This window comes from Octopus bimaculoides, chromosome 1 (genome assembly GCF_001194135.2).
Source record: "Octopus bimaculoides isolate UCB-OBI-ISO-001 chromosome 1, ASM119413v2, whole genome shotgun sequence".
Classification (NCBI taxonomy): domain Eukaryota; kingdom Metazoa; phylum Mollusca; class Cephalopoda; order Octopoda; family Octopodidae; genus Octopus; species Octopus bimaculoides.
Genome location: NC_068981.1, coordinates 59608969 through 59616461, shown reverse-complemented (window position 1 = coordinate 59616461; position 7493 = coordinate 59608969).

The following is a 7493-nucleotide window of genomic DNA, read 5'->3' as shown; positions in this document are numbered from 1 at the left end:
ACAGGCAACACACACACACACACACATACACACGTACGTACACCTATTGAATACATGTGTTTTGTACGCATAGATGTTCGTTTGTGTGTGTGACTGAAGCCATTTACACATACATACATACATACATACATACATACATAACAATGTAAGAATTGGAAATTCAATGCCAATAACATATAGAGTCAGAATGTTAACTGATATTTCTGCTGCTGAAGGTACTGGCATGACATAATTGTTGCAACGCAGGACAAAATGCTTCGCAGCATTTGTTCCGGGATCGACTTTGCCTCTTATATTTTTGTGGTCGATAAAATAAGTCCCTGCTGAACCCTGGGTTTGAGGTAATCGACTTACCCACTGCCACAAATTTGCTGGCCTTGGGCCAAAATTTGAAATCAATATTCCTGTTGTGATAACCATCTTGAGGATTACCTAAGAGACAATGGCATGCCAATCAATGTGCACTGTTAGGCCAAATTCAAGCCAAATCATTTTGCACTTTTACGGAACTAATATCTCATAACATCTGAGTCAACCAGAATTCAACACCACAGTAACTGATAACCGGCATTTGATAGGAGATTTAATTCTATGCAAAAGTATGAAAAATTACATCACAATGATCACATCACTAATTATGTCCTCTAATCTTGAGAGGTTAAATATATTAAAGTCATTGATTTCGTGTTAAATACAAATTCATTAGAATGTGAAGTATTAGATATTTATATACATCTGTCTATTCCTACATTGATATAAAACATGTCCTATGTTAGTACAGAATGAATGTATGTAAGACAAATATGTGTATCGAAATCAATTTGTTCATATATAATACTGATTTTTTTAAAAGAAAATACAAATATGTCACTCCAAGTTATTATTCAAGCATTATATATATACTCTTAGACAGAGTCTATGTTAATTATACTTTTGGCATAAGAAAACCCATTTGAAGTTCGGAATATATTTGTTTCTCCTCATCAAATGTCAAACACCATACTCGAGTCCATCAAATAATGTTCTAAATTGCGATCTTTCAAAGCAATGGCAGTTACATTTCTATAGTACGAAGCTAATCTTGTATTTTTTATGTTTTTATTATCATTTTGATCTACTCAACAGTATAACTGCTGATATTAATACTGCTGGATATGGAAAAATTCTTATATCACCTTTAATAGTAACACCGATTTATCGGCTCGTGCTTTTCAATTTCTATTTGTGTATCTCTCAGCTATATCACATATGTTCTAGTTATTACAGCATTCGTTGCACTGTGTATATACGTCTTTTTCTATATTCAATTACCACCAGTTTTAACTTTGTCTTTCATCTTTATTATGTCGATAGAGAAACTATAGGTCAAGTATTAGTATTGATCTAGCACCAAACGTATTGCCTTGTACCCATGTCAGAAACCATTATTATTACTCGATTTACTGTTGAAAACGTGTGTTAAGCCCTTTGCTGACATGTTTCCATCAGTGTTTTCTCTCTCATGCTTATGCAATTGTGCCTGCGTATTTATATTACATTAAAATGAAGGAGTGAGCTTACTTAGAAGGAACTTTTCTTAATCATTAACTTTTGTCATTATTGCAGAATTGTCTTTCAGTAGACCTATTGATAAATATATTTCCATGAATGTATGCTCACAGCTGCGATTGGATTTCAGCATGAGAGCTGGACAAGTGGAAATATATGGTCATAATTCAACAGAAAGCAAAAGCTGCAGGTTTAAAATTATTATCAAGTAATATAGAAATTAATGAAACTTAGTAACTATATACCTGAGGCAAGTTCTTTTATAAAGACGATTGCAAATGCTTTAATATTCACATATATGAAAAATTTGAAGTGTTATAATATTAAAATATAAGCTCCGAATAAGAATGCAGCCCAACAACAAGCCGATTAAAGATCGAACCGATGGAAACATATTGTAGACATAAATATGAATATATTTTTTTCTGTGGAAATAATGATAAACAAAAAATATGTTTATATACATCTCTGAGAGAATAACATAATTTAAGAGAAACATATAAGAATTTGTTCAGTCTATAATTAAAGACTGAAATCGGTAGAGTTGCGAATAAAATGGCTTACTACATTTACTTCCTTTTTACCTCATTTCCGACCGTAATCTATAAAATAAATAGCATCCAAATATTTTATTACATTTAGCCACCTATATCCACCTACATTATCTATAGTCGTGTTACAAATCTATATATTATAACCAGGACGGCAGAATTTCTGTTCCAAGTTCAATAGCCACCTAAGTCCATTTTGTCTTGTTTTCTTGCTAGGTCGATCATACATGTTTCAGTCATAGTCAAGATTGGCTTGTCTCGACTAAGATGTGTTTAATATAGAATTAGGTTTCCTGTATATCTCTTCTTTGGGTATAAAGAGGGTGTGTATATAAAAATTTAAACCTGTGTAGACATTTCTATTTCTTTGATAGACATTGAATTGCATTTTTTAATATGCCAACGTTGAACTAAAGAACTAGGAGAGAACCATCCATGTCAATTTTAAATTGAATAATTACTATAAAAGTGGAAAGGCATATATTGTACATATAGTTAACAATTTAGCTCAACAGCTGTTTTATTAGCAATAAACATCTATAATCAAATAATTAAGATACATAACTCAAATTCATTTAAATAGAATTGAGAATAATTACCCATTCCATCGTATCGGTTATGTTAGGCGGTACTAATATAAACCACTTCGATATGGTAATGAAGTGTTATAAATAGAGCTCTTAATTACTGTGAATATATTGTCTGATGATTATACTTCAATTCTCTCAACAGAAATATAGTTCCCTCCCATATACTTCACGATGTTAACAGTGTCTTATTAACTGAGTCCTTAATTATCGTTGATCTATTTCAGATATTTATTGACCAATGTTTACTGAAAATGTACTTCAGAGTCTATCGCGACGTTTTGCTCCAACTATCAGCGTATGCGTTAAAGTTAAGTGAAAAACCTGCCTAAATTATAAAATGTAGTGATTGTATATGCAAGAGAGAAATTAATGAGAAGAGATGGTGTACTTTAAGCTCATTTTGATACGCATAATATAATCCCTTTTACCAGAGCCGAATTGTACGGCAACTATGGAGAATTCTGGGATTATTCTATTAATTATCAGAAGTGGTTGAGTTCATAATTATCTGTACATTTTACGTAAATCTAAAATTCAAATTTTGGCAAATATACAAATATATTTATAGTTGTTTAACCCGCTTCAGCACATTGAAATGCCCGAAGCTGTATTCTCTCACAGCTTCGGAAGCGTGGTATATATTCGATTATCCAGCTAATGGAAGAGGTTTGCATCTCTTGCTCTTACCTAACAGTGAATGCCGCCTAACTGAGTGTCTATCTTTTCGCTTTTCAGCTCTTATTACGGTTCTTGGAGATAAAATATTTACCAACCAATTATTGGTCACAATCTAACGCGAAATGTTTGATCTTGTGCCTGTGTTAGAAATCATAAATATAAATATTAGTTAAGTTAATAAAATGGATATGGAATATCTCAATATGTGTTGAACTTACATGTAATTTATATCTTCTCTGCAATGCGTGGGATTTGTTCTGAGTTTGTTATTCTTATCATATTGAAGATGAGAAAGGCTTAAGTAGAATCAAAGGTACTTTGTCCATTATTAATGATTTCTGTCTTTATTGCAGATATGAGTTTCACTAATGATAAAGTCGTGACAACTTTCCGCGAATTATATGTTCAGAGATATTCCTGGAAATCAGCATGAATGCTGAATAAAGAGAAATATACGGTCATGACCCAGCAGGAAGCAAACAATGTTAATTCTAAATGAATTAGTGAATACACTGAAATTAATGAGAATTTCTAAATATAAAAGTATCGGAAATTATTACTGTAAATACAATTGATAAATGCCTTAATATATATACATGCAATACATTAAGAACATTACTAGCTTACTTTTTGAATAATGATTTTGGGTTCAAATTCAGCTATATTTTATATAGGATATTTAGTGGAGATGATGAATTTCAGTGTCTTTTACCTCAACTCTCAAATAATTGAACAAAAGAGAGTGAAAAGCCATTCTGACATGCGATTGAAAAGATGATCGTCATGAGGATCCGGAGAGTTGCTTAATCTTTCGAGGTACCTATGCAAGGAGAAATGGATGAGAATAAACGGTCAGACTTACAAATTACCCTGTATGATCGAATAGTTGATGTGTACCGCAATTACAGAACATATAGAAGCCAATCACTGTTTTATGAGTAAGAATATGGGTAGTTGGGACCTGGTTGGTCATTATGAATTTATAACCCTGCTAAATGCAGGGTTAAGAATTTCAGAGAAGGAGGACAATGGGCTGTTGTTGTTTAGCTATTCAGAAAGTCATTGTAAGAAATGCATGGACAGATATTAAATTGTCTTACGAGTCGTAAAATAATGTCTACGGATTTTGTCTTCTGGTCTAATATCAAGCATTTGTTGCTATGCTTTCCGAGTCTATTTTTAAGATCACCTTGTAGTATTCGTTTGGCAAATAGAACAGATATTCTAGCCTCCCATGTAGCTTTGTTGTACGGAAAACATATAGGAATTGATAACGTGTTTGTACGTATACAACTGCATGAACAGGTGTTATATTTTGTATGAAACTTTTTGCCAATATATTCCCTTTTTTCAAAAGTCAGAATTCTACTACATACTTCTACTGTAGGTTCAAAAGCTATTATTTATGCCTTGATCAAGAGTTGAATTTTATTGTGTCTTTAAATTTCTCTCGCGTTGTATGTAGCCTACGTAATCTGAGGGCTGTTCTTATTAGCGTTAGTTCCGTCTAGCGTTTACACGTAAGTCGTTATGTTTTGGTTATGTACTTATCACTAATTTTTACATCATTCTCAAAGTACCTATTATTGTAAGAATTGTTGCCGTTTTTCAATAATATCATTGGAAATAATTCTGTTTCCCGATCTTTGTAATTCTGTAAATTCCGCATAATTTCCAAAGTTGAAACCTCACCCACGATATTTATTATAATTGTTATTAACAATGACACCAACGACAATCAACAATTCTCTTTTTTATGATAAGCTCACAAAACTAATCCCAAATTCCATCCCGACATCCTTATGAAATATCTACACTGTTGAAATCAAACCATTATTCAACGGTCACTCTTACCGACGATCATGAAGTCCTACATATACAACAGGTGATTCAACATTTCTCTACTTTCCGAAATATATGTGTGAGTGGCTTCCGACAAATAACAAACATGAATGACGACAGACTACCTCCATGAAATATGCCTTTCCTGATGTTAAGCTTCGACAAAAATTTTCCACATGATGTTAACTTTATATTCTTCGCTACATATATATTTCTGTGTTTCTTTAAAACTCTTCATCTATAAGATAAATACCTCAGTCAAGTAGGCGAGTATTTTCAACTTATCAACTGCTTCGATATCTAAAATATTTCTAGCCAGATTATAAACTTATATCCACATCCCATAATTAGTGTTGTGACTGGTTATACCATTAAGTGATTAACTCCGGGAAATCTGTTTGGATTGAAGCAAACCGACAATGCAACTCGTATTCTTCAAATATAATTTGCACAAAAAGTATCCAAGAATATTTTGAAATTCAATGTGTAACTTCATTCATTCGTTTTTATATAAATCACAATAGTGGAGACTTGTTCTGTAGTTAGAAATCATTCCCTTATGTAGAGGAAGAAAGGACTGAATTAAAATAAAATCAAATTAATACAAATATATATATACTTTTATACATGTGACATATATTGCATTCAATTGCATAATATTATATTTTATACATGGCTCGCTATCACATATGCGTGCTACCAACCGTACATACGATAAAGTGAGTTCGTGTACATGTGGCTATTTCTGTTCATGTATGTATTTATTTATGCTTATATCTCTGCATGTGTGCGTGTGTGTGTGATTGTATGTACATGAGTGTGTATGTGGACTCACTCCTCAATAGCTTAAATAAATGTAAGATGTCGGTTCTTATCTCAATAAGTATAAATATGTTATTGGAAAAAAATACGTCATACCTTGAAACAATGTATCAATATATCAATTCAATATTTTTATCGTAAACAAACTTTTAATCTTTATGCTTGTAAATGTTTTTCACCTGGAAAATATCTGTAGAGTTTACTTATTTTTCATTTTATCATATGCAAAGAGGTAATCAAATATCAAAATATAAAGATTATAGAGATAGCTTATAGAGTATTTTACTATATAAACACACTTTTTCATTTTTCGCTTTCTTTTTCTCTAACTGAGCCAAAGTCAGCTTTCAATCATTCTTGTTTACTGATTTGAAATATGTTATGAGTTCTTTGCCTGTATTCTGCAATTTTATATTTACTTTTCATTCACGTTACTTGTTTAGTCGTCAAACAGATATCCTTAGACTGAAATATACTTCATCATTTCGTACGTGTCTTATTCTCATATTCTGTACGTTTGGAATGCTTTTCATCACCTGTATATTCCTTTTGGCATATATTCGTTTATCATTAATATCGAAACTCCTCTAAATCGATATCTTTATCTAAATACATCCATGCCAGTATCAGATCTATTAATACTTATTCCCCTCAGAGCTGTCCTGCATAACCAATTCATAATTGATCCAGCAAATTGATGTTAACATAATCTTTTCGGCAAATCATACAAATTTTGAACGGAAAAATGGATTATTTCTGGGTTTTCAGCTGACCGTTTACAGAGTCCACCTAAGATAATGTTATCGATATGAATCATGATCACAAACATAGATAATTAGCAATTTGTAGTTTTTTAAACTTTGACAACTATTAAACATATTCTGAGCAAATATTTGTATCTAAAAGCTATATAATTTTCAAAATTGTAATTCACGTTATTTATTATATTTCGTAACATTCAGTATATATTTAGTATATTTCATGACACCCGATTTCCCAGTTCTTTTTAAAATATTAAAATTTCCGGAAATGGATCAAATCTACATTATTCAGTCTGCAGGAATATATCAGAAGTAATTGGAACTAAGCCTATGATTTAAAGTCATTCATTTTCTAATACAGGAATTAAAATTTTTAATTCCGGTTCATTCTAATATATTAAAATATTACAAAATCATCCCGCAAAACATTATGAGTTGACTCTTTAAATCCAAGGTTAAATATATATATGTGGTTTCATATCTATGCATTTTATCCGCATAGGCTAGCGCTATAATTTGATTAATGATTCAGCTCAATCTATAGCAATATTATGTGTACTTATATATATATATATATATATATATATATATACCGTTTCGTTTTCCTGTCTTGTTTTCCGTCGGCCACTATCCTCCACGAAAGAAAATTTATTTGTGTTCGTGGGAAGAGCCATTTTAACGATGCGTCCTGCCCTAACTCT